The sequence below is a fragment of the Podarcis muralis genome, chromosome 7 (genome assembly GCF_964188315.1).
Source record: "Podarcis muralis chromosome 7, rPodMur119.hap1.1, whole genome shotgun sequence".
Lineage (NCBI taxonomy): Eukaryota > Metazoa > Chordata > Lepidosauria > Squamata > Lacertidae > Podarcis > Podarcis muralis.
Genome location: NC_135661.1, coordinates 16,664,414 through 16,690,441, shown reverse-complemented (window position 1 = coordinate 16,690,441; position 26,028 = coordinate 16,664,414). Strand labels below are relative to the sequence as shown.

At 45.4% G+C, this 26,028-nt stretch overlaps 1 protein-coding gene across 3 annotated transcripts in view; it reads left to right on the top strand.

Moving 5' to 3' along the window:
* Positions 1-26,028, top strand: part of TP73 (tumor protein p73) — a 74,102-nt gene that overhangs the window by 23,146 nt on the left and 24,928 nt on the right. The gene's annotated exons all lie outside the window — the stretch shown is intronic.

Below are 26,028 nucleotides of genomic sequence, written 5' to 3'. Positions count from 1 at the left end.
ATTGAATCTGAGTCCCTCTCCATGCTCAACATGTGCTCAACCCACTGAGTTATGGCCTTTCTGCAAATGCTGGTGCATGCCAATAGGCTTTCTTTTAAATATGCATTTGCCCGTATTGGGCAAGTGGACTTTTCAGATGTGTCAATGCATCTTACAACTATCTTGCCTTTTTCACTCTTCAATCCAACTTTGGGAGCTAGGTCGCCGGTATGTCCATTATATGGGACTTCCTCTCTCTCAACAAGCGAGTTCCAAAATCCCATCACACCAGCTGCAATGCAAGCAAAAGGGTGCAGGGCATAGCTGAACAGATGTGGCATATACTGTTCACTTATTACACATATATCTGATCATACAACTTAGTGCAGCATAGGTGGGGTTTCCCATGTAGCATTGCATCCATGTGCTGACCAGACCTGATGATGATGATGATGTTGATGATGATACTTTATTTGTACCCCACCCATCTGACTTGGTTGCCCCAGCCACTCTGGGTGGCTCCAGCCACTCTGTTTAAGTATGGCAAATTGGCTGTGTCATATCCCTTTAGACTGACAGTAGCCAAAAGTGCTGCCTTCCAGATTTTGTTGGGCTACAATGCCCATCATCCCTGGCCTTGCTGGCTTGGGCTGATGGGAGTTGTAGTCCAACAACACCTGGGGAGAGCACCCTGTTGGCTGTAACTCTTAGACCGTGCCTTCAGAACTGGCTTCATTCAAAGTGTCACCCACTGAGCTCTATCAGACAAAGCAAACTAGCCACTTTCCGCAGCAAGGTCGAGAGGGGTCTGAACCCACTTCTCCGGTATCACTCAGGTTAAGCGGCAGGTTTAGCCAGTTCCCTTCCTCAGCAGTCTCAAATGGTCACCACACACGTGGTACATGGTACATAGAGAGGCATCCCTCTATGCTGCTCCTATGACACACACAACCTCCCTTCCCACATGGTTCCTGTCAGGGATGGAGGAGAAACTTGACTCACTTCACAGTTAAAGGCGAGCCTACCTGTTCCACGCTTTCCGAAACAATATGCGAACGGAAACATGGCCATCCTTTGAAATTTGCGCTTCTTTGAATTTTTCAAGGCAGCCAAGTTACGTGCACCAAAAGCGCATTGGCTGGGGTGAAGAAGCATGCATGCAAATGCATGACATTAAGTGAAAACAACATGCAGAACTGTATTCTGTTAGGGGAAACTGCTTTGCAAAAATGTGTATATTAGGCAGACTTGCAGACAAGCATGCGTATATCAGGAGATCGTCTCATTAAAATCATGGTGAATTTTCACGAGCACTTTATTGGGTGTTTTTGGGTTTTTTTGAGAGGGGAAAAATAATAATAATCATCAGGAAATTGATGTGGAAATGTGGAGAACTGAACTTAAGACTAAGAAAAGAAACCGAGAAGCTGAAGATGACAGATTCACTCATCCTTATCAGTCAGGATAATGCAGTGTGAGTGGTGAGGAGAGTGCCAAGGGCACCACAGCTCCGTTCTCCTCCTAAGTAAACTGTTTATTTGGGTACAAGGGCATTCTCGTTGGCAGGCACGTGGCATTGGAATTCATTGCCAGACCACAAATGCTGCAGGCTTTCCTGAGATATTCGGGGACTCAGCCCCAACCCTTTGCAGGCTGTCCTTCGAAGGGTTGTTACTGGGTTTCCCTTTGCTTCAGGCCTTTCATGATATTGTAGTAATTTTGAGTGGGTCGGTCTGCCTTATCCGTTCCTGCTCTCCCAGTATTCTATTCGCTAACTGTCGCCATTGCATTTCTGCAATGCAAGCTGTCATGAAGGAGGCAGCATATAGCTGTTTCAAACCCATAAAATAGTGCTGTTAAGGGCACCATCTCTGGGCAAAGCCTAGCCTCCATCACAGAATATAAGAAGCCACCTTAGACTGAATCAGACCACTGGTCCTACTAACTCAGTACTGCCTTCACTGGCTGGCAGTGGCTCTCCAGGAAATCCATGCAGAAGTCTCTCTCTGTCAACCTTGGAGATGCTGGGGATTAAACCTGGGACCTTCTATATTCAACGCAGGTGCTCCACCACTGAGCTACAGCCCTTTCCTTAAAACACAGTAACATAGTCAGCTGCTGTATACCGAGCCAGACCATTGATCCATCTAGCTCTGTCTTTTTGTCACTGGCTGACAGCAACTTTCCAGGGCTTCGGGCAGAGGACATTCCCAGCCTCCCCTGGTGATTCTGCAGGGTTGTAGGACCTGCGCTCTTCTGTATGAAAAGCAGGTGGTCTACCACCAGCCTTCCCTTCCCTAAACTGAACTCCCTTAGCCCAGCCCAGAGTGACCAGGAACCCACAGGAAGGCAGAATTTCTTTTCATGGCACAGACGTTAACGTGTTTAGTTATAGCTCAACATGTTAGAGCATGGCTCCTAATGCCAAGGTTGCAGGATCAATCCCTGTATGGGACGGCTGCATATTGCAGGGGGTTGATCCTCAGGGTCCCTTCCAACTTTACAATTCTATGATCACTGACTAGTGGTTGTTGAAAGGAGAGCTGGCACTCAGGCATAAAAGCCCATTGTCTGCACATGCATGCAAATATTGTAGCAAGTGTTCCGCTAGCTGTTAAATCATCGTGGTAATATTTCTAAACCAGCCCAAGTTAAACGGCACGCACAAAACGCTTCTCATACTGGAAGGTGTTAGGATGAGCTCATCACCAGTCTTACATGCTACTGTCTAGCATTAAGATTTCAATTGATATTTCACCACAAGCTTAAGCACACTTACAGTACCTGGGAGCCAGGTATGACGGGGGAAGAAATATGATTCAGTTTGCATTTAAAGGTGAACCTAATCTGTACTTTCTGCAACAAGACACAGACATCCTTGTCTCCGAATATTGCTGTGTCTTTCTCCAGTGTATCAGAATGCATATACTGGGGTAAAGATGTCCCTAAAGGGTGCATATATTGGTGTAAATGATGTACCGAAATGCGCTGCACTGTGGGGAAACTGCTTTGCAAAAACTGTGCACTTCATGTCAAAAACTGTGCATACCAGCAGGAATTCACAAATGCGGGTGAATTTTCATGAGAAGTATATAAAAAATTGGAATTCAGGCACTGATGTGGAGAAAACACAGGCTTGAGATTGGAAAAACAAGAAACTAAAAGACAGGTTTTGTCCATTCACACTTGGGAGTAGCCTCGTTGAATTCAGTGGAGCCCAGCTCCCGAGGAAACGCACGCAGACTCTGGATGCACATCTCCTTGACTATAGTCCTGTAGACAGTTAAAAAGGTAAAGGTACCTCTGCCCGTACAGGCCAGTCTTGCCAGACTCTAGGGTTGTGCGCTCATCTCACTCTAGAGGCCAGGAGCCAGTGCTGTCCGCAGACATTTCCGGGTCATGTGGTCAGCGTGACAAAGCTGCATCTGGCGAGCCAGAGCCACACACGGAAACGCCGTTTACCTTCCCGCTAGTAAGCAGTCCCTATTTATCTACTTGCACCCGGGGGTGCTTTTGAACTGCTAGGTTGGCAGGCGCTGGGACCGAGCAGCGGGAGCGCACCCCGCCGCGGGGATTTGAACCGCCAACCTTTCGATCGGCAAGCTCTAGGCGCTGAGGCTTTTACCCACAGCGCCACCCGCGTCCCGTAGACAGTTAGGCAGCTGCAATCTCAATGTGGAGATGCCTAGACAAACTCACCCGGGAGTAAGCCTCACCAAACATACTTCCAAATAAAGAGGCATAGAACATGATTGCAATTCAGAATCTGAGTTGTTGCCTGCTCTGTGCAATGGTGGCTTGCCTATCTATCTATCTATCTATCTATCTATCTATCTATGCTTTAAACTCCCACCTTTCCTTCAAGGAGCTCAAGGTGACATACACGGTGCTCTTCCTCTCCATTTTATTTTCACAACCCTGTGAGGTAGGTTAGGCTGAGATGATGACTGCCCCAAGAAGACCTGCTTGGAATGTAAACTGTTTTGCCATCAGTGGGGATACTTTTGAGTAAGTGTTGCTAGGGAGGGAGTGTCCATTGATTAGATATCCTGGGATTGCACATTATTTATTTATTATTTAGCATAATGTATATACCATTTGAAAGCAATAAACCTCTAAGTAGTGGTTTGCAAGAAATATTAAAATGATCAAATTTTTAAAAAAGTAACGCTAAACACATTTAAAGGAGAATTAACGTTGGTACTTAAAATGAGATCAAAACACTTGTCAGCATTGTTGCATTTTAACATTTTGCTGGAAGCTGCCCAGAGTGGCTGGGGAAACCCAGCCAGATGGGCAGGGTATAAATAACAACAACAACAATTTATTATTATTATTCTGCATGTCTGGATAGGCTTGCCAAAACAAAAATATTTCAAGCAGGTGACAAAAAGAGGCCTCTCTGCCTTGTATCAATAGGCAGGGAGTTCCAAAGTGTAGGTGCTCCCACACTAAATGATTGATTTCTTACAATTGTAGAATGAGTATTATGTGGCGTCTGTAACAGGGCCAGTTCTGCTAACTGAAGCGGTCAACTGGGCACGCATGGGGTAAGGCTATCCCGCAAGTAAACTTTCCCCAAGCCGTTAAGGGCTTTATATACCAATTGTGATACCCTGAACTTGACCCAGTAATGAGCAGGCAAACACTCCAGGTCTCTGAGCAGGGGTATTGCATGTTGACAGGGCCTCACTCCTGTTTGCTCTATCTGCAGTTCCCGGGTCAAGCACAAGGGAAACCCCACATAGAGTGCATTGCAGTTATCCAGTACGGAGGTCACCACTGCCTGATGTACTATAGTTAAGCTGGCACATCTGGTTAAAGGAGCTTCTAGCCACTGTAAGTTCATGGGCCCCTGACGGTAAAGCTGAGTTGAGATAACAGCTTGTCCAGGGCAACCCAGTGATGTCACAAGAGTTTGGACATAGATTCTCCAAGTCAATCCTATGGACCAAAGCAGATCTTTCTCCATTTCTCAATGTGCAGTTTGGGATAATCAGTCTCCTGGTGGTTTGAGAGAGGTTGTGCTTCCAGAAGAGAAAACAACAACAACAACCAACAACAACAACCACCCAAGGTTGCTTTCAAGTATGCTATACTCAGAGTAGACCCATTGAAATTAATGAATGCTGTAGAGGCCTCCCATTCTAGGGCAGAGATACCTGTACAGTGATACCTCGGGTTATAGACGCTTCAAGTTACAGACGCTTCAGGTTACAGACTCCACTAACCCAGAAATAGTACTTCAGGTTAAGAATTTTGCTTCAGCATGAGAACAGAAATCGCACTGTGGTGGCATGGCGGCAGCGGGAGGCCCCACTAGCTAAAGTGGTACCTCAGGTTAAGAACAGCTTCAGGTTAAGAATAGACCTCCAGAATGAATTGATTATTGAAAGTCAATAGGGGAGAGTAGAGATCTTTCAAAGGCCACTGTTTCCCTTGTTACTACTCTGAAGAGAAATATATTTAAGGAGGATATTGACAAACTGGAACATGTGCAGAAGAGGGTGACCAGGACGACAAAGGGCCTGGAAGCCAAGCCTTATTAGGAATGGTTGAGGGAGTTGGGTATGTCTAGCCTGGCGAATAAAAGACTGAGATGTGATATGATAGGCATCTTCAAATATCTGAAGGATGCCCCATGGAAGGTGAAGCAAGCTTGTTTTCTGCTGCTCCAGAGGAGAGGACACCATCCAAATGATTCAAACAACAATAAAGGAGATTCCAGGTAAATATTAGGCAGAACTTTCTGGTGGTAAGAGTTGATTGATGGTGGAGCAAACTACCTTGGAATGTGGTGAACTCTCATTCATTGGATGTTTTTAAGCAGAGGTTGGGTGGCCATTTGTCAGGGATTCTTTAGCTGTGAGTCCTGCGTTGCAGGGGATTGGATTAGATGACCCTTGAGGTTCCTTCCAACTCTGTAGTTCTATGATTCTATACATATTGCCCAGGGCTTTTTTATCAGCTGGAACTTACTGGACAGCGATCTAATAGGGAGATGCAGGCTCTGAATTTCTATAACTCAATAGGGGATCAACTAGGATCACCTTTAAATGAACTATTTATTCTGCATTCATTATGATTTGTTTGCAGAGAGGCTATAAGATGTTGCATTAAGCAATTATTATCCCACACTTTCCATTTCATTTTCTGGCCACTTTCCTTATTCCATAATTTTTTATTGGGGGTGGTGGGGTGAGTGGTTTGCTGTGCAAATCAACTTTAATTGCACAACCTGGATTTGCTAGTGTGTGATTGAATCCTACCTGAAAATATAGGCAGTCTTGAAGCACCCCAGATGCCCCACCAGCAGAGTGTTGCAGAGAGGCAAAATGTAATGCAAACTTTTGCTACTAAACTCTCTCTCCCTCTCTCTCTCTCTCTCTCTCTCTCTCTCTCTCTCTCTCTCTCTCTCTCACACACACACACACACACACACACACACACACAATGTTTAGGGGTATGTGTACCCCTGCATCCTCCCAGAAAAAAGCACTATGTATTTATGAGACTGTGTCCTGCAAAAATCTATATATGCTACTCGGGACATTCCAAATTTAATTTAATAAATTTAATAGATTTAACAAATCCTGTCTTTATTTATCTGCTCCTCAAAGTACTGAAATAATCCTGTAATGAAAAAGCTAGCATGTATGAAGGAGTCAATAAATTTTGACTTTGAATGTTTTAGTATTAGTATTACTTCCGCGATGGAATGTTTTTAGATGATAGTGGCTAACTGTTGTTATTTAGCAATTAAAATATCATTTGGCGCCTGGGTGTTCCCTTCTGTTATTCTGGTTCATCTTGGTACTCTTCCCCACACTTTTTTGGTTTTGTTTTTAGCTTTGTGTTCTTGGGGGCTTCATCACGTTTGCTGAGGGGGTGAATCCCCTGGAACTCTTCAGTAAAGACTGGGAGGAACTCAGGTTCCCAGAGGGCACCTGCTGGAGCAAGGCTGTGCCTTCTGAGGACAATAGGATGGGCTTGGGCAATTGACCACACAAATCTGGCTTCCTTGGAGAACAGCAGAGCAGTTCCAAAGGGAGTTCATGACAGAGGCGTGTACAGTTATGCATGGCATAGACAGAAAGAAGTGCTTCCTCCTCTACTAGATCTTTGGGACCATCCAGTGAATCTGAATGCTGGAAGATTCAGGACAGACAAAATAAAATACCTCTCCACACAGCCCATAGTTAAACTATAGAATTTGCTCCCATGAGAGATAATGATGGCCACCAACTTGGATGGCTTTCAAATAAATTTATGTTGGAGAGAGAGGTTTGGAAGAGAGATCCAAGTTTGCTTCAGCATATAAGACACCATCTTTAACACCATGGCATTTGTTCTTCTCAAAGTGCACTGCAAACCCTTTCTTATCTAATGCAGAGACATTTAGCATGTTGCAGCTCAGACTTGGAGCGTATGAAAACATCAACCACATTTTTGGCCTCTTGGATTGTCGTTTACTCTGTGTCTTAACGTTCTGGATCCCTTGTTTTGGATCTCCATTACATCACTTTTAGAAATCAGAATGTTCCTGCTTGTGGGTTCTAGACTCTTAAAGAAATTCCTGTTATGGGAACGGTGAGAAGAACATCCCCTGTTGATAATCCTGCGAGAGGGATCCTGTAGGAACCTATTACTCATGTTGCTCTACCTTCTCCTATTTGTTCACATTCCTCTATGGCTTCCCCCATTGTTGTCTAGAATGTGTTGCCTTGTGGGTAAGGTTGCTGCTCCAGCACACATTGGCCTTGTGCCCCTCCTACCCCACATCTGAAGCAAGTAAGAGGCTGTCTCTTGGGCAGGGCATTCTGCCTTGAATGGGAGAAGTCATTTGAGTCAGAAGGTTCCCTTTGTGACAAAAGGAACGCTTCATCCTTTGGGGAGCAGTGTTCTTTCAGAAATGCCATGGCTCTGTCCAGGACATCTCATCATTCCAACAAAATGTTTTGCAAATGTTTTGCTGTTGCAAAAGCATCAAAATTATCTCCTAGTGAGCTGATCAGAACTGAGATCTTTTGCTCATCATAAAAAAAGCCTGTTAGGGCCAGTTGGTCAGTTGGTGTTAGCACGCTTGCCACAGTCTCTTTCAGAATTCAGCCTTAGCCTTGAATAGTTCCTTCACCCATTTTGCCTGATGTCTCTTGCTAACAAATCCAAATGGAAATTCTAGCTTTCTTAAAGCTTCAGCTGCAGTTTCACAATGCTCAAGATGGATCAGCTGGCAATTCTCTAGGCTTTGCATAACGATCCCCATGGCAGAATTGCTTTCTGTGTCCCATTTGGGCCTGGGATTCTCAATGCGATTTAATATGCCTTTTGCCTTTAAAAAGGATCTCCAATCTCATTTTGCAATGGACAATTGTGGAGTTTGTAAGCTTTGCAAGGGTGGAATTATGACAGATCATTCGATCCAGGGCTGTCATGGTTAAAAAACAAGTTTCCACAAAATGCTGGAAATGCGCACACACACACACACACACACACACACACACTAAAATTGCAAAAAATAAAATAAAAAATGCTAGATAATAATAATAAAACCTTCCTGGAGACTTGAACACAAACCTGGTGGATGGGGAAGAAAAGAAAAAAATGGTGGTTGATATCTATCGCCCTCAGTAAAAACAAATGGACAAAAAGAACTCTCAAAAACCCTTTCATGCACACAAGTGTCAGTCAGTAACTGTTACAGATGGGTAGCCGTGTTGGTCTGCCATAGTCAAAACAAAAAAATTCCTTCCAGTAGCACCTTAAAGACCAACTAAGTTAGTTCTTGGTATGAGCTTTCGTGTGCATGCACACTTCTTCAGATACACTGTAACTGTCAGTCAGTAACTGTATATTACAACAGTTTCAACCCATACATGGAGGATAAGCCTATCAATGGCTACTAGTTGCTGGAAACTGCAGGGGGCGGGGGGAAGAGTTGAAATTACACTTAGGTCCAACTTGTGGGCTTTCCATTGAGGTACCTGCTTGGTTAGTAGGAAAGCAGAATGATGCACCAGGTAGGCTATTGGCCTGATTTTGTAGGGCTCTTTCAATGATGAGGAAGTTCTTTGACATAAACCTCACTAAAATAAATGGAAGATACACAAAGGAGAGGTGGACAAGCCTTTAGCCAGTGCTAACCCAAGACATTTTGTTTCATGAGGCAAAGGATAAGATGCCCTTCCCCCAATTACATTCCCAAAATCTGGCCAGGTGGACTGTTGATTATTATTTCAGCTCTGGTGATGGGACAGCAGACTAGTTTGTAGGATGAAGTTCAGACTGTGGGTGGCATCTACAGGACTTCTTTCCAACGTGCTGCCACCATTTTCTGCTTCTCTTCATTTGTCACCAGAGGCAGCCACCTCACTGAACCTTGGCTGCAGGCAGCTGTCCAAGATGAGAGTGAAGAGGACCAGGAGGGTGTAGCCAATGAATTAACCAGAGAGTCAGAAACAGAGAACCAATCAGTAGGGATGGAGAAGAAAGCCACTTCCCTTCGCATCTAAAAGCGAGCTTATTTACTCCCCGAAACGAACGGGTGAACCGAAACAGCAGCCATCCTTCAAAATAGGCACTTCTCTAAATTTTATAGTGCAGTTCTCCAGCAGAGTAAAATATGCAAATAAAATAAATAAATAAATAATGCATCTAAATGGGTAATGTGTGCAAAAGTGAGAAACCAAAACAGACAGATTTGCCTGTCTCTGGCTGTAGCTCCCAGAGAAAAGGATCAATACTGTGGGAACTGGAGGTCTGTGAAGGGCATAGGACTCTCCTAACAACTCTCGGAATCCTTAGCAAACTAATGTTCCCCTGGGTTCTTTGCCATTTAAAGTGGCACCATAGGGCTTTAACTGCATGGCACAGATGAGGCCTTAAAGTTGAACAGCCCCTGGAATACCACAGCTTCCCCATCCCTGACTTCTGGAAGTGTTCAAACCTACAGTTCTCTGGCTCACCAGAAGTGTCCCTGTTTGATCCCTGGCATCTTCCTACAGACACCTTCACAACTTCCATGCAAGCTCTTGGTATTTACAGCAGCCCCAGCCAATCCAGAGGCTTCCCCTCTGCCAGCCAATCAAAGTTCTGGCATTACAAACCACTATTCCCTTTTGTGCCTGAAGGGGGTGCGCCTGAGCACTGAGCATACTCAGGTCTCGGGTAGCTTATCACGGCTAGCCCTCAGCCTCAAGGCATGGCGACTGCTACAGCAAAGGATCGTTTGGGTCTCTCTTTAGCAGCTTCTGCTGCATCTCCATAATCATCATCATTCACCCCTGAACAAGGACCTCATAGGGTAAATGTATTTATTTAGAGCATGGGTGGTGAAGCTCAGGCCTAAGGACAAAATGTGGACATCCAGATTTCTCTGCCTGGTTATCAAGGCTTGCCCCAGGCCACACACACCCCTTCCCCACCTATATCCCCTTCCCCAAGGCCACACCTGTCACCAGCCCCACTTAGGACCCTCCTCAGGCATTTTGGCCTGGGTGGAATGTATCCTCGATTGTGTCTCTTGCTGACCTGGATGGAGAATAGAGAGAGGGGTGTGTGTGTGTGCTTGTAGAAACTGGTCCATTTTACAAAGGCAAAACTTTACATTTCTTGCTCTGGCCCCTTTTGTCTCTGGCTGAACCTGTCACCAGTGTGGGGCCCCTAGAAGGTTGCCCAGATGAGAATGTGGCCCCTCAAGCAGGAAAAGGTTCCCCACCCTTGATTTAGGATGTTTACACCCAAGTTTTTAATCCAAGTGACTTGTAATAGATTGCAACAGCATGCCCTAAATCCACACAGCCATGCATCTCTTAGTCCTCTGGTTGGTGGATGGTGCCTGGCTGGTTGCCTCCCAAACTATGATGTGCTTCCTAAGAGGCAGAGGGTGAAATTTCTCATTAGCCTTAGTATTGCAGCTGTTAAGATTACAGAATCATAGAACTAGAGTTGGAAGGGATCCTGAGGATCATCTAGCCCAGGCATAGGCAAATTCGGCCCTCCAGATGTTTTGGGACTACAACTCCCATCATCCCTAGCTAACAGGACCAGTAGTCAGGCATGATGGGAATTGTAGTCTCAAAAACATAGGCCGAGTTTGCCTATGCCTGATCTAGCCCAACCCCCAGCAATGCAGGAATATGCAGCTGTCCCGTATGGGGATCGAACCTGCAACCTTGGCATTACCAACACCATGCTCTAACCAACTATAAATAATAGTACCAGAGTGTGCCTCTGTTCAGTTTTATTTATTTATTTTTTAAAAAATTTAGATACCCCTTGATTGTAGGGAAAGCGGTATACAAAAAAGAAAAAAAAAAACAATAAACTTATCAGTAAAAAATAAATAAAGACAACCATGATTTAAAACATACAGAAACTGCAATAGAATAGACGAAAGACAAATGGAAACTCCTACAAACTTCCTAAACATCTGGGTAGGCTTGTCTAAATAAGAAGGCAGGGACCTGGGCAACTGGGCAGAGAGGGAGAAGTCCACTTCCTGCATCTGCTCCTTCTCTGGCTGATGGAGGGGGCCTGGCTAGTCTTGCCCCCATTGCTACAAGCTCTTCCTTGAGAGGCAGCAGGTGCACCCTCCTAGTGCCCTTTGGCCTCCTGACTCATGGACCAGTGGGTGCTCCCCTTCAGCTCTGAGGTCCTGGGTCAACTCGTAGAAGCCCCACATCCTGGCAGCAACCCCCCCCATCGCCACTCTCCTGTTTGTGATTCATTTTCATAGTGGGTGGGAGGCCAGAGAAGCTGGCTCTCTGATCCATGGGCATGATGGAGCATGTCAGTAGCCCGACAGCATGTGCAAAGCTATCAGGCTGTCTGCCTGCAGGAGCTGCCTGGACGTGTCAAAACCGGGAGCTGATCGCAGCTGCCATATCTGCCCCATGCCCCCCTCCCCTCCCCTTGCCACGCCAGCCAGCTGGTAACTGATAGATAATTAGTATTTTTCTCAAGTCCAATCGCGGCAGCAGCAATGGCAGCTGTGGGACGCGCTGCCTCCCTTCTTTAGCACTCCCCCCAAAAAGCATGGGGGATGCTTGAAGTGAGAAAAGCACCTTTGGCCCTCCACACCTTGCATGCCGCAGAGGAGACTTGCAAGAATGTAAGGGCATAAGCACACAGAAGAAGAGGAGGCCTGATGGACACCTAGCCCAGCGTCCTGCTCTCAGGGTCACCAGCCAAATGCTTGTGGGAAGCCCACAAGTAAGAGCTGGATGCAGCAGGGAATTCAAACTTCACTGGAGGCTTCTAAGCAGAGGTTGACGGTGGCCATATTGACAGTGATTCTTTAGCTGTGATTCTGGCATCACAGGGGGTTGGGCTAGATGGCCCATGGGGTCCCTTCCAACTCTCCTGTTCCATGATTCAGTGATTCCCTGTGATTCCCAGCAACTGGTATCCAATGGCACACATTGTCTCCATCAGTGGAGGCAGAACATAGCCATAGCAGAGAGTAGCCACTGATGGGTATCCACCGTGAATTTGTCTAACTCTTGTTTAGTTAGTTGGTGGTCATCACTGCCCCTTGTGGGAGTGAGTTCCATCATTTAACTATGCATTGTGTGAAGAGGTCCTGCATCGCCCAGCATTCCGCTCCATCAGATGGTCCTAGTATTACGAGAGGAAGAGGGCAGACTTCTTCCTGTCCTCTTTCTCCACATAATTGCATACAACTCTATCATGATCTCCCTTTGGGAGCTGCCCTGGTGTTCTGCAAGGAAGTGGCCTTGTATGGTCCAGAACCCAAACTGTCTCCTGCTTTAGGCAAAAGAAGGGGTAATGAACATGTCTAGCTTGCATTGTTTATATTCTGCCATCAGCCTACACTACACTTAATAAATTTAACTCTCTGCTCAAGATGCTAGAGTAGGGTTGCCATGTGTCTGGAATTTCCTGGATATAGCTGGCAATCGGAAACATTGTCTGGGCAGAAATAGCTGAAACTATGGCAAGCCATGTTGGCAGTTTCATTTTTGGTGTCCCCCCCCCAAAAAAAAAATATAGTTCAAAAATGTCAATATTTTCAAGCTCAACAACTTTTCTCTCCAGATTTGAAATATGGAAACCCTAGTTTGGAGTGAGGAAGTGGGCAAAAGAGGAGGAATGGAAATGAATGAAGATGAAAAGGAAATGGGATTATTTCCAGCAATCCAGCAATTGCTATCATGCACACGCATTGGTTTCTTCCAGTTTAGAAGTGCTCATGTGAAACAGACTTATAGCCCAGACTCTTTGTTAGTCTCACCTAGGCTGCATTCACATGACAGTTTGTCACAACTTTCCCCTTACTGTAACATTCCACATTGAATTTGAGCTTTCATCCAATGTAAAAGCCACTTCTGGAACTACTGTATAGAGGAATATATAGTGCAACTTTAGTGCTCATTTTCATGTTATTTGCTTCCAGGGGGAAAAAAAATCATTGCAAATAATATGCAAATGAGTGCTAAACTTGGACTATATTCTCTATAGTTCTGGAAGTGACTTCTACATTGTGTGAAATTTTAAGAGTTAGCAGGGCCATAGTATGATGGATTTGTTCTATGAGCAACAGAAGGCATTAGAGATTACTGTATCATTGTTATGATATAAAAGATAGAAGATACGGTGCAGCAAGGGGGAGAAATAAAAAAAACACAATGGAAAAGGGGATGCGAAGTTGACAAAACAAAAGAAAAATTCGCGATTTATTGGAGTGTATATGTTACATTGTCATGTATCAGAATGTTTATGTGAAATTGCTGGAAATTTATTAAAATATATTGGAAGAAAAAAAGAGTTAGCAGGACCAGCCCACCCATTAGACAGGGCGAAGCAGCTGCCTCAGGCAGTGGAAGCTCTGTGGGTGCCAGCAGAGAAGTGGCACCAGCAGCAGTGCCAATTTCTGGCAAGATCTTGCTGGAAATTGGCACCCATGCCAATGGCAGAGGCAGCACTGTGTAGGTGGCACGGCAGGCGGCTCAATGGGTGGAGCTGCACCTCAAGCATCATGCGCTGCCCCTGACAGTTGAGGAAATGTCATGCAAAATGGAATAAACTGCCCTGTGAATGCAACTCCAGTTTTTATCCAGCAAACAGAGTCTTTGGGCCCTTCCAGGTAACCCTCTTTATTGAGCCTTCATCCAGATTTGCTTGCACAGACAAGGGAGAGATTTGACTGGGTTGTCTCCTGCGTTAGTCCTACTCATTGCAGACACACAGGAATTAATTGATGTGACTAACCTCAGTCCATTCATTTCAATGGGCCTACTCTGGGTATGACTTAGTTGGCTGCAACCCGTTGTTGTTGTTGTTTAGTTGTGTCCGACTCTTCGTGACCCCATAGACCAGAGCATGCCAGGCACTCCTGTCTTCCACTGCCTCCCGCAGTTTGGTCAAACTCATGCTGGTAGCTTCAAGAACACTGTCCAACCATCTCATCCTCTGTCATCCCCTTCTCCTTGTGCCTTCCATCTTTCCCAACATCAGGGTCTTTTCCAGACAGTCTTCTCTTCTCATGAGGTGGCCAAAGTATTGGAGCCTCAGCTTCACGACCTCTCCTTCCAGTGAGCAATCAGGGCTGATTTCCTTCAGAATGAATAGGTTTGATTTTCTTGCAGTCCATGGAACTCTCAAAAGTCTCCTCCAGTACCATAATTCAAAAGCATCAATTCTTTGGTGATCAGCCTTCTTTATGGTCCCGCTCTCACTTCCATACATCACTACTGGGAAAACCATGGCTTTAACTATACGGACCTTTCTTGGCAAGGTGATGTCTCTGCTTTTTAAGATGCTGTCTAGGTTTGTCACTGCTGCAACCCTATGCCCAGCCTTTTTGAGTGTTTGTTACATGACATCAAGCATTTCTGCTGATTTGCTTGCACGGTGTTTAGACATCTTTGTGTTGCTCGTTTGTTCATCCCATGCCTTTCGATCCCATTTCCTTGTCACTTTTCTAATTGCCGAATGCCTTTTTCTTTAAGTGCATTTGTTGTTCTAGGGGTGACAGATCACTTGAATGCAATCTAACGGTGCAAACTCCAATTAACAGGTATGCGCTTGAAGCCTCCCTGCAAAATACTGACCACCTGAAGATGCCTTAAATGAGAAACAATGATAAATTGCAGGTGATCAATGGCTGCTTGTCAAGATGGCTGTGTATTACCTCCCATTTCAGAGGCAGCAGGGCGCTGAATACTGGTTGCTGCAAATCACAAGTGGGGAGACTGTTGTTGTACTCAAGTCCTGCTTGTGAGCTCCTCAGAGGCATCTGGTTGGCCAGTGTAGGGATAAGATAGCCCCTTGGTCCAATTCAGCAAGGAACCTCGCCGATTGCTAGAAGTCCAAGTGCAATGGTTGTTTTTCTTGTTGTTGATTTCACCTGGAAGGCATTCCTGCCTTTCCCCCTCCCCCTTTAGCTTGTTGAGGCTCTCCAATTGCATGGGCAGGATCAAAGATGATCCCTTGTTGCATTAAGGCCAGATTAAGAGCATTAACCATAAACTCCCACAAATACTCATGCCAGATTTCGACAAGAGTCTCGCATATTTGAATGCAACACTAATTTTAATTGCTTTGTTTTCCTCGCATTGGAGTGATTCTGTGAATTCAACACAGGCTCCCTCTGGGACCCATCCCCATACCTCAGTTTCACAATCTGTAAAAACCAGTAGGCAGGGGAAATAGTTGTTCACCTTCTTGCGCTCTAAACCTGGGTTTGTTGACACCAGGGCCATAGCGGGCAGCTAGAAAGTTTTGCCCATATAAAGCAGGGGTGGGGAATCTCTTTTGACCTGGGGGCCACATTTCCTTCCAGACAACCTTCCAAGGGCCACATGCTAATAATGGGTTGGTCCAGTGGCTATACTGGGTGGCGCAATGAATGTAAATTTCACCTTTGTATAGTAGACTAGTTTCTGCATACACACACAACTCTCTATCTTCCATCCAGACAAGCAAGAAACATGGTCAGAGTTCAATGACATATTCCAGAAAGGCAAAAACAACCAAGGAGGGTGCGAAATAGGGCACGGCCATTCTAGCTGGGGTTGATGGAAGTTGTAGTCCAAAACATTTGCAGGGTACTAGGTTGGTGAAGTCTGTTCTGAAAGTAGTCAGGGCTGTTATCTTGGTAACCTAGCAATATCTATCAAGTTTCTTCCTTTATAGGCAAAGTGGTTTTGATTTCACAGGGCCATTCATGTTTGTTATCAAAGGGCTCATTTCTTTTATTACTCATTAATTGAAAGGTATTGGGTTGGTCACTCTGGGTGATAACCAACAGCGTCCTACTCAGCATCCATTGAAATTAATGGAACTAAATTCGGCATGCCCATTAATTTCAATGGGTCTGCTTTGTAAGGGACTAACGTTGAATGCAACTCACATTCATAAATGTCACATTCATTTTGTTCCTCACATATTTATTAATTTACGCATTCTTAAAATGTGCTGCTTAATGCAATATTGAAGTGTGAAGTATGAAAAGACATTAAAATTAAAATTTAGCAAAAAAAATTAAAACCTAGATAAAAACAAGACAAAACTTCATATCACAAATAAAACTGAGCATTATACAGAGCAGAGTTAAAAAGGAAAGCTTGGGGGGGAACCTTTAAGTTTTAAAGATGTATTTAAAAATCATTATGGCCTCTGCCTCACAGATTCAATTGGACTTGCTCCCAAGTAAGTGGAATTAGGGTTTCAGCCTAATTTGTTGTTGTTTTTCCTTCCACTGGGGCAACTGAGAAAATAAATCGAAAGCTACTAGGACGAGTTAACATCAGCTCCACTGTGGACAGAGATGGTTAAGCGCTCTCACCCAGCACAGATCGAGTTATGAAAACAAAGCCCATTCATTTCCACTAGTATTTGAAAAATGAAATGGCTTGTTCTTTTTATTCACTACAAAATGCACCCACCACTACCCTACTCTCTAAAAGTGCCCGTTATCTGTGTTACTCTGAGTTGTTCCATTGGTTATTGCATAGTTGGGAGATTGTAGAGCATGGGAAAAGTTTCAGAAAAGGGCAGCAAAAATAATCATGAGGATGGAGCAACTCTCTTATGATGAAAGGTTACAACATTTGGTCTTGGGGTTTCTTCTCTCTTTTTTCGTTTAGATGAAAGGCAAATAAGAGAAGACATAGTTGTTGTTGTTGTTGTTGTTGTTGTTGTTGTTGTTGTTGTTGTTATTGTTATTTGACTGTCTGAGAGACAATGGATAAGAGTGTATAAAATCCGACATGGTGTGAAAGTAGCAGGGAAATGCATGAGGTGGAGAGTAATTCTTCATGCAGTGAATAAACTGTGGAATCAGGGATGACCACCAAACCAGATGGCTTTGAGAAGGGAGTTAAATGCATTCGTGGAGAATAAGGCTATCATTAGCAACTAGCAGATATGGGCTACATTTTACCTGCATTGTTAGAGGCAGAATCCCTCTAAATACCAGTTGCTAGGAATCACAGTTGGGGAGAGAGCCCTGTTGCCCTCTATGCAGGCTTCTCATAAGGTAACAGGCAACTGGCCGGCCACTGTGAAAACCAGCAAGCCCAGCATCATCTATGTCAGGGGTAGCAAGATCTACAAAACCTACTGCTCATTGTGTAAAGATTCTGCCAGCTCTGGACCACAATTCCTTCCAAGAATGTTCCCTTCCCCCCCTCTGCGCCCCAATTTTGGGTGGGTGGGTGGGTGAGTCTTGCTCTTATCCATAATAATGAAAAAATAAAATAAAGTAAGGAGCCGAGCTTTGCGGTAGGCATGTGCTCTCATCTCCCAGGATCCGTCCTAACAGATTTGGCCAGGCTGGTTAACGGTATTTGCGGTTTGCAAGATCCTACATGTCGAAGGGAAATGACAGACGCATTATTATCACCTCTCTGCTGCTATCTGCCCAAACCTGCCCAAACCAGGGAAGGGGGTCCTTGCAGCTGCTTGCTCAGGGAACGCAGAGAAATTAGCGGCCTGGGGCGCAATTTTTTCCCCTCCCCCCCCTCCACTCCCCTTGTCTTGCTCCCTCTTTCCAGGGTAGCAGTTTCCTTAGGATCCATTGACTGCTGCATCCCCAAACACATCTGGAGGAGACACTCTAATGAGGAGAATGGAATGCAAAAAAATAAAAATAAAATTCCTAACAAAAGAAAAATTAGGGGTGTGGCTTTTTAAGGGGGGGGGATGAGGATGGGAATGAGTAGGAAACAACAGTAATGGTTTGGATCATTTCCTTTAAGAAAGAAGGAGGACAAACCCCTCCCTGTGCTTTTCAAGTCTAGACACTTCTGTGTCAAAAGCTGATGATAAACGGGATCTTATCAGTTGGGATTCTGTTGAGACACATCCACCTAGCGGTTCCGGACACAGAGTTATTTCTCCGAAGGAATATTTCTGGGCAAGGCAAGGCTAGCCTTCAGCTCTCCAAATGCTAAAGGGGGCGGGGGGGCGGGGGGCGGGGAGAGACATTCATTGCCTTGTCTCTGCCTTGTCTCCCTCTTTTATTTTCTACAATGTATAAGGAGAGGCGGATCTTGCTATGAGGCAGCCAGAAGAGGGTCGCAGAGTGGGAGGTGGAGAGATCCGATCTGGCAACTGGGTATGGGCTGCAGCTGTAGTGGGGCGGGGAGCTCAACGCCTTACATGCAGAAGGTCCCAGGTTCAACCCCCAACATCTTCAGGTAGGGCTCAGAGAAACTCCTCCCAAAGCCTTGGAGAGTTGCTACCAGTCATTGTGGACAGTCCTGAGCTAGATGGAGCAATGGCTGGGCAGTTTTTCTCTGCAAGAGTTTCTCCCCAAGTCAACTGAGAGAGACTATGATGCCCTAGCACAATAAGCAAATGTTGTTAATCTATTTTTGATGGCCAATCAGGCTTAGGACATGAGAGTCTAGGAAAAACAGTGAAGGGTCTACTATGACATATTGATTTGCATCCAACTGACTTTGTGCAAGACACCACTTTGGAGCAGGGATGTATCCAATATATAGATATAGGCACTCAGGAATAACAAAACAATATCCAAAAGAAATCTGTGGAATCCCCTGTCTCTCAAGAATCATCCAAAGAGGGACGCGGGTGGCGCTGTGGTCTAAACCACTGAGCCTCTTGGGCTTGTGATCAGAAGGTTGGTGGTTCGAATCCGTGCAATGGGGTGAGCTCCTGTTGCTCTGTCCCAGCTTCTGCCAACCTAGCAGTTTGAAAGCATGCCAGTGCAAGTAGATAAATAGGTACCACTGCGGCAGGAAGGTAAACAGCATTTCTGTGCACTCTGGTTTCCGACACAGTGTTCCAATGCACCAAAAGCAGATTAGTCATGCTGCCCACATGACCCAGAAAGCTGTCTGTGGACAAATGCCGGCTCCCTCGGCCTGAAGCAAGATGAACACCCCATAGTTGCCTTTAAATGGCTGTAATGCACAGGACTCCTATAAGATGCAGTGATGGTCATTGACGTGGAAGTCTTTAAAGGAGGAATTAGACAAATTCATGAAGGGTAAGACTGTCAGTGGCCACTGGCTGTGATGGCTATGTTCTGCCTGCATGTCTCAGAAGCAATTGCTGGGATACCAGTTTCTGGAGCTCACAAGTGGGGAGAATGCTGTTCCATTTGGCTCCTGCTTGTGGGCTTCCCATTGGGGCATCTGGTTGGCCACTGTGAGAAAAGGGTTCTGGACCTGATGGGCCAACAGGACTATTCTGAACATTTCACACTCGTAACGCATTCAAAGGAAAGAGAAAAGAAAATTCCCCATATTTGAAGAATCCAACCAAGTGCCTAATTGCATGGGACATCCATTTGCATAAAAAAATAGCAAAGCCATCACCTGTCCCTGTCACCCCAAAAGTGTGTCTTACACCTGGTTTTCGTTTTACACCTAGATCAGGGTTTGGCATATTTCAGGCTAGTCAGTTCTACTATGTTTTTTACTAGAACAATCAAGATTTTTCCAACCAGATGCAGAATAGGTGTTGTCAGCCATGATACAATACTTCACAATATGAGAATGATTATTTATTGCCTCTCCTTCACCCTCTTCTCAGCCACAATGTCCACAGTATCAGCTGCTGCTGTTGTTTCCATTTCACTCCATATAGGACAAATACCAGGGACAGCTCCTTTGAAAAATTGCCAAATCCAAAGGCCAAAGAACACCAGTCAGCTGTAATGATCCTGAAATGATCTGGTCTTTTCTCCTTACAATAAAGGAAGAGGGAAATGGAAACAAAGAGCGCGGTTTTCTTTTTATACCTAGACCAGGGTTTGGCACATTTCAGGCTAGTCAGTTCTACTCTGCCTTTTGTTTGAACCCCCAAGATCTCCCAACCAGATGCATAATTGGTATTGTTGGCCACATAATGAGCCCAGTGTTTGTTGGTGCTCCCTAGAACTGGTAGGGTGGAAAGCAGGGAGCCCAACAGTAGGGGGAGCCAGAGCCAATGACAGGCAGAGCTAACCCATTCCAGTTTTGCGCCAATCCTCCTCCCTGCTGGGTTCTATAAGAATGACACTGAGATTAAAGAGGAAGAGGAAGCTGGTGGGCCATGCTGCCCCTCAAATTGAAATAGGCCATTAGAGATCAGCTAGGAGACCCAGCTTAGTGCAGTGGTTAGAGTGTTGGACTAGGAACTGGGAGACCAGGGTTCAAATTCCCCCTTGGCCATGAATTTTACTGGGTGGCTATGGGTCCCTCACTGCCTCTCAGCTTAACCTTCCTCACAGGGTTGTTGCGGGGATTAAATGAGGAAGAAGGGAGAACTATGTAACCCACCTTGAACTCCTTAGAGAAAAGGTGGGATATAAATGCAAAAGATAATCAAAAATAAGAATTGTTGAGGTGTTTGTCCAAATGGACCAGCCTCCACAGTCTGAGCATAAGAGTTTCCAGTTAAGTCACTTTGTTGTTTACTGTACTTTATTTATTGGATATATAACCCTTCATCTTGAAGGAGATCAGGGTGGCATCCTTAGTTTAGCAGGCGGGAGCCAGAAAGCACTTGTTGATCTGCTTCAAAACACCCAGAGATCCACCAGAATAACCCAGTCTTCTTTCTGCTCAGCCTAGAGTGCAACATAGAAGAACCTCTTCCTCTGATTTCAGCCCACTAACCACTCATTAATTGGGCCCCATCATTAGTGTTTGCAAATGACGATATAAATCGCAGCCCAAGGCCCTCCTTGCCTGGAACTTGTTTTGTTATAGGGTTTCTCGCCCTGGGCAGGTTGCAACAAAGCAAGGGGAAACGTTTTTAAAGCAAAAATGGAACCGCTAACCCAAAACAGTCTTACAATATTGTAGCGACTGGGAACGTCAGGCTCGAGGGCCAAATGCAGCCCTCAAGCCCTCTCTAGCCAGCCCTCAAAAAATCTCCCAGAGCCACACCCTGCTCTGCATCCTCCTTCAGTGTCTTGCTCTGACTGAAATGTGCCCTTGAAATCTGGCAATGCCTTTTGCTTACCGGGATGATGGAGGACAGAGTGGGGTGCCTGGACGTCTGTGCAGAAACTAGACCACTGTACAATCCACTTCTATTGCTTTGATCACTTTTACCTCTGGCCCCGCCTTCCCCTGGCATGTGGCCCCTGGGAGAATAGGTGGCCCTTGAGCTGAAAAAAGCTTCTTGCAATATTGCCTTGTCATAATTAGGGATACAGTGATACCTCAGGTTAAGTACTTAATTCGTTCTGGAGGTCTGTTCTTAACGTGAAGCACCACTTTAGCTAATGGGGCCTCCTGCTGCTGCCGCGCCACCGGAGCCCGATTTCTGTTCTTATCCTGAAGCAAAGTTCTTAACCTGAAGCACTATTTCTGGGTTAGCAGAGTGTGTAACCTGAAGCGTATGTAACCTGAAGCGTACGTAACCCGAGGTACCACTGTATATTATTGTCAACAGCATGGGCTCCCAGAGGGTTAATGGGATCCGGAAAAGCAGGAACAGTGACAGATACAGCTGGGAAGAGGTTGTGTGACCTAGGGAAACTGAAGAGGGATTCCCTGGAGAATCAGGAGGTGCCTTAAATGTGTACATCTGTATCCAGCCTTCAAATCCCTGCTTGGCCATAAAGTTCACTGTGATTTAGGTGTGATTCCTGCATTGCAGGGGGTTCACCCTTGGGGGGGGGGCGGTTCCTTCCAACTCTGCAGTTCAGTGATTCACAAGATGACCTTGGTCCAAGAACTTTCTCTCAGTGTAATCTATCTCACAGGGGTTGTTGTTGGTTTTTTTGGGGGGGGGGGATAATGGCCTAATTTGGTTAATTTTTTTGTCATTTGTTCCTAAACGATCCTTTTGTACATGATTGTAGCTAAGTGGTAGAGCAGCTGCTATGCAAAAGATCCCAGTGCTGATGACCCCGGAGTCAGAGCAGTTTTTTAATAGCACCTGCACACACGTTTTGGATGACCTAGAAGGTGCCCTGATTTAGTTGGGCGTCAGACTCAAGTACTTCTAAATATGGGCTTCTAAAACGATGTCTGGCAATCTAAAACAAAAATAGAATTACTTTTTGCTCCAGAGCAGTTGTTTTTTATTGCCAGCCAAATATATGCAAATGTGATACTAGTCTATTAGTTGGTTACAGGTAAGACTTCTTTAATAAGATAATAGCTGCAATTATTACGCATGTCTGATGAAGCATGGGTGGGCAGATCAGTCTGTTCCTGTTCATTCAGAAACCCAGTATGTCCTGGTTTTCCATTAATCTGCAATTACTTAAATATGCATTTTAAACATATTTGATAGTTGAGAACTGCACCACAAAATTCAGAGAGAGAGAGAAACCGGAGGCACAAAATCTGGGGAATAACTATGTTCTGGTTGTGCATATTACTATAGAACAAGGGGGGTAAAAGTTGTTGTTTTTTTAACCTTCATCCCCTGCTCTACCCACTTTGCCTCTGGCCCCACAGACCACTGGCATTTGGGATTGACAAAAGGTATCCCTGCTCCTGTTTCTACAGAGATAGTCTCTTGCTACTCTCTCTTTGCTTGCTTCCTCCCTCTAGAAGCAAAGTGCATGGCTTGACTAGTCCTTACATGGCAGGGCACGTTTCTGCTGTCAAAAACATTCCTCCCATCTCCCCGCAAAATGCAACCCGAGCACCAAAACAACACACACCACCAAAAAGTCCCTTAAAAACACCAGCTCACATCAAAAGCTCCCAAGGAATGTTCATCACCTGCCCAAACATGCCCTTCCAGGTAATATCCCAGGATTTAGAATGTGGTACCTAAGAGAGAAAAGGCAGGTAAAACCTCAAGTTTTGCTTTGCTTACATCTCCATAGACACTTGGTCGAACCCCATAAGCCTACGCGGAGAGCCCTGCTGGATCAGGACAAAGGCTGGGTTAGTCCAGCATCCTCACAGTAACTAACCAGATTCCTCTGGGAAGTCTGCAAGTAGGACTCTCCCTGTGCCAGAAAAGCAAGGTTCTCTGTGCAATAGTCCTTGCTGAGATGGCGAGGTGCTTTGTCAAAAGTTTTTTGAAAGTCCAGGTAAATACACTATGTCAACCAGATCACCACTATCTATGTTCTCATTGACTCTCTCAAAGAATTGTGCATTTGTCCTTGCTGAGATGGGTACCAATTCTGTAAATTAATTTTTTAAAAAGCAACTCAATTTGAAACAATGTTATTTTGACTTTTCACTTCAGATGTGAAATAGTCTAGAGTCAGCACTGCCTTTGGGGGTTATTGCCTTCACTTCACTTGGATGTGAATTACAACTAAGACATACACACCCCAACAATGACTTGGGGGTGGGAATCTTACATTCCTTTTAGACATGGAATCCTAACAATTATCTTCCTCTTTTTTATATATACCGTAAATGCTATTCTGTCACCACCATGGTGGGTTCCAACTAGCCACAGGTAACAGGAACGCAAGGAGTGAGAAGAAAGGGGGGGGGGGGAGATACCCCACAAGCCAGGAAATCATTAATTTGAACCAGGCTAGCCAACATAAATATCATACCTTCTTTGTGCAAAATTATGTTGTACATGTTTTGCCTCTCACGGTGGCCCACAAATTGCTGCTGCAGATTGAACATGATAAGAGAAGCATTTAGGATTTTTATGATGTTTTATGGTATCGTTTAAGAAGTCTGATGCAATTAAATCTTTTTTTAAAAAGAAAAATGGAATGATGGGTATTTTATCATTGCAGCATCGTGTACATTAAACAATTGCTAGCTGCCCAGAATGTGCAAAGAAGGAAGAAGGCATATACAGCTTGGACACCAACAACAGACAACAGAGCACTGCCACAAAATGTTGCACTGTGAAGTGCTTCTGTTCAGGGTTCCAACCAACCCGCTGGTCGGTTGCTCTTATACTCAAATGTCTTAGCAAGGCAGGATGTAGCCCAACATAAACGTATGAGCATAAAGAGAATTATACATTATACATAACCGCCCTGAGATCTACAGGTAAAGGATGGCGTAATCAATCAATCAATCAATCAATCAATCAATCAAATTCTTATGCTGTAATCTGCATACTTCTAGACCTGGGGTATGAAAGTGTCTATTTTTTTAATGCAAGGGCTGCATTCCTTTCAAGATGGGGCAGAAGACAAAGTGGGTGATTCTCCCGTCCCTCCTAATTTAATCCCCACAATAACCCTGCGAGGTAGGTTGGTTTGAGAGGCAGTGTCTGGCCCATGGTTACCCAGTGAGATTCATGGCCAGGTGGGATTTTGAACCCTGGTTTCTCCCAGGTGCCAGTCTGCTACTCTAACCAGTGCATGGCCTTATTATACCAATCTGCCCAAAAAAGGCTCCTTCTGTATATTTCCCGCATCCCTACTGACGTCAACTAAAGTCTCAAACTCTGGTCCTGCCTGTGAAACTGCCTTAATGTCTCCACTGACCCATTTATGTGAAAAAGGACCATTCCTTGTTTTCTAACCTCTCCCCAGTTTCCCTGCCAGCTTCACTGTCCATTTGTGAGGAGTCCAATAATCCCTCCGGGGTTCCCCTTTGGGGAAGGGTTGGGGATTATGGGGGGGGGGATTTCCCCCTCCCCTGGCCAGGTGTTAAACACATGGATGACTCCTGTCAAAGGATCCCTTTCATGGCCGACATTCCCAGGCACGTCCCCAGCATGTCTGGGAAACGAAAAAGTTCTGGGACAGCGGAGGTGCTTTACGCTAAGCCGCTCAGTACAAATTATCTCGTTATGCCATGTTATGACACGGAGAAAAAACCTTTTCTTGAGCAGCAGCAGCAGCTCAGAGCCTGGGGGGGGGGGGAGGCTGCCACAACCCCACACAGACAAGCCTCCTCTGATAACCCCGTCAAGTCCCAACAGCTCCTGCGAGGCCTCCAGAGATTCTTCGAAAACAACAATCCCCTTTCGGCGGCACGTGCAAAGCGTTGCCTTGTTCGGAGGGAACCTTCATGGGCCACTGGCCGTTGATGGTGCTTTGGGGTTGATTTATGTGGCTGGTTATTCCTATTGTTTTGCTCGGTGGAGCACGGAAAGGGAACCTCATGTCTCTTGTACATAGAGAGGAAGCGCATTGACAGGCATTGGTGCAAGTGGCCCTCCCAATTGGAGACTTAGCAAGCAGCTAGGAAGGGTCATGCCCACTGTGCATGTTGGGTAGGGGGGCAGGGATGGCCCACCCAAGAGGCAAGGTGAGGTGACCACCTCAGGTGGCAGGATCTGTAGGGGCAGGAGTAGGCGCCTCCAAGGAATGCATCGCCCACTTCTACTGCTTCTGCGGAAGCAACAGCTGCAACACGCTCCTTGGAGACCAGATCTGTGACTTCCTTGGCAGGACACCCCCCCCCCCCAATGTTGTCTCTACAATGGCCACTTGGTGACTAGAAGGCACTGCTAGTCTCCTCCCACTCATAGGGAGGAAATGGCGGGGGCTGCCCTCTGGAGTCCTCTGGACTCTGCACTCACCTGGTGTGATTCAAAGTGCCCCCCTCCACTGCAACAGCCTTTGGTTCCCACTTTAACCACCAAGTATGGTTGATTTGATTCCCCTCCCCTTGATCCAGATGTAGATTTTTACTCTATCATCTATATCTGTCTGTCTGTCTCTCT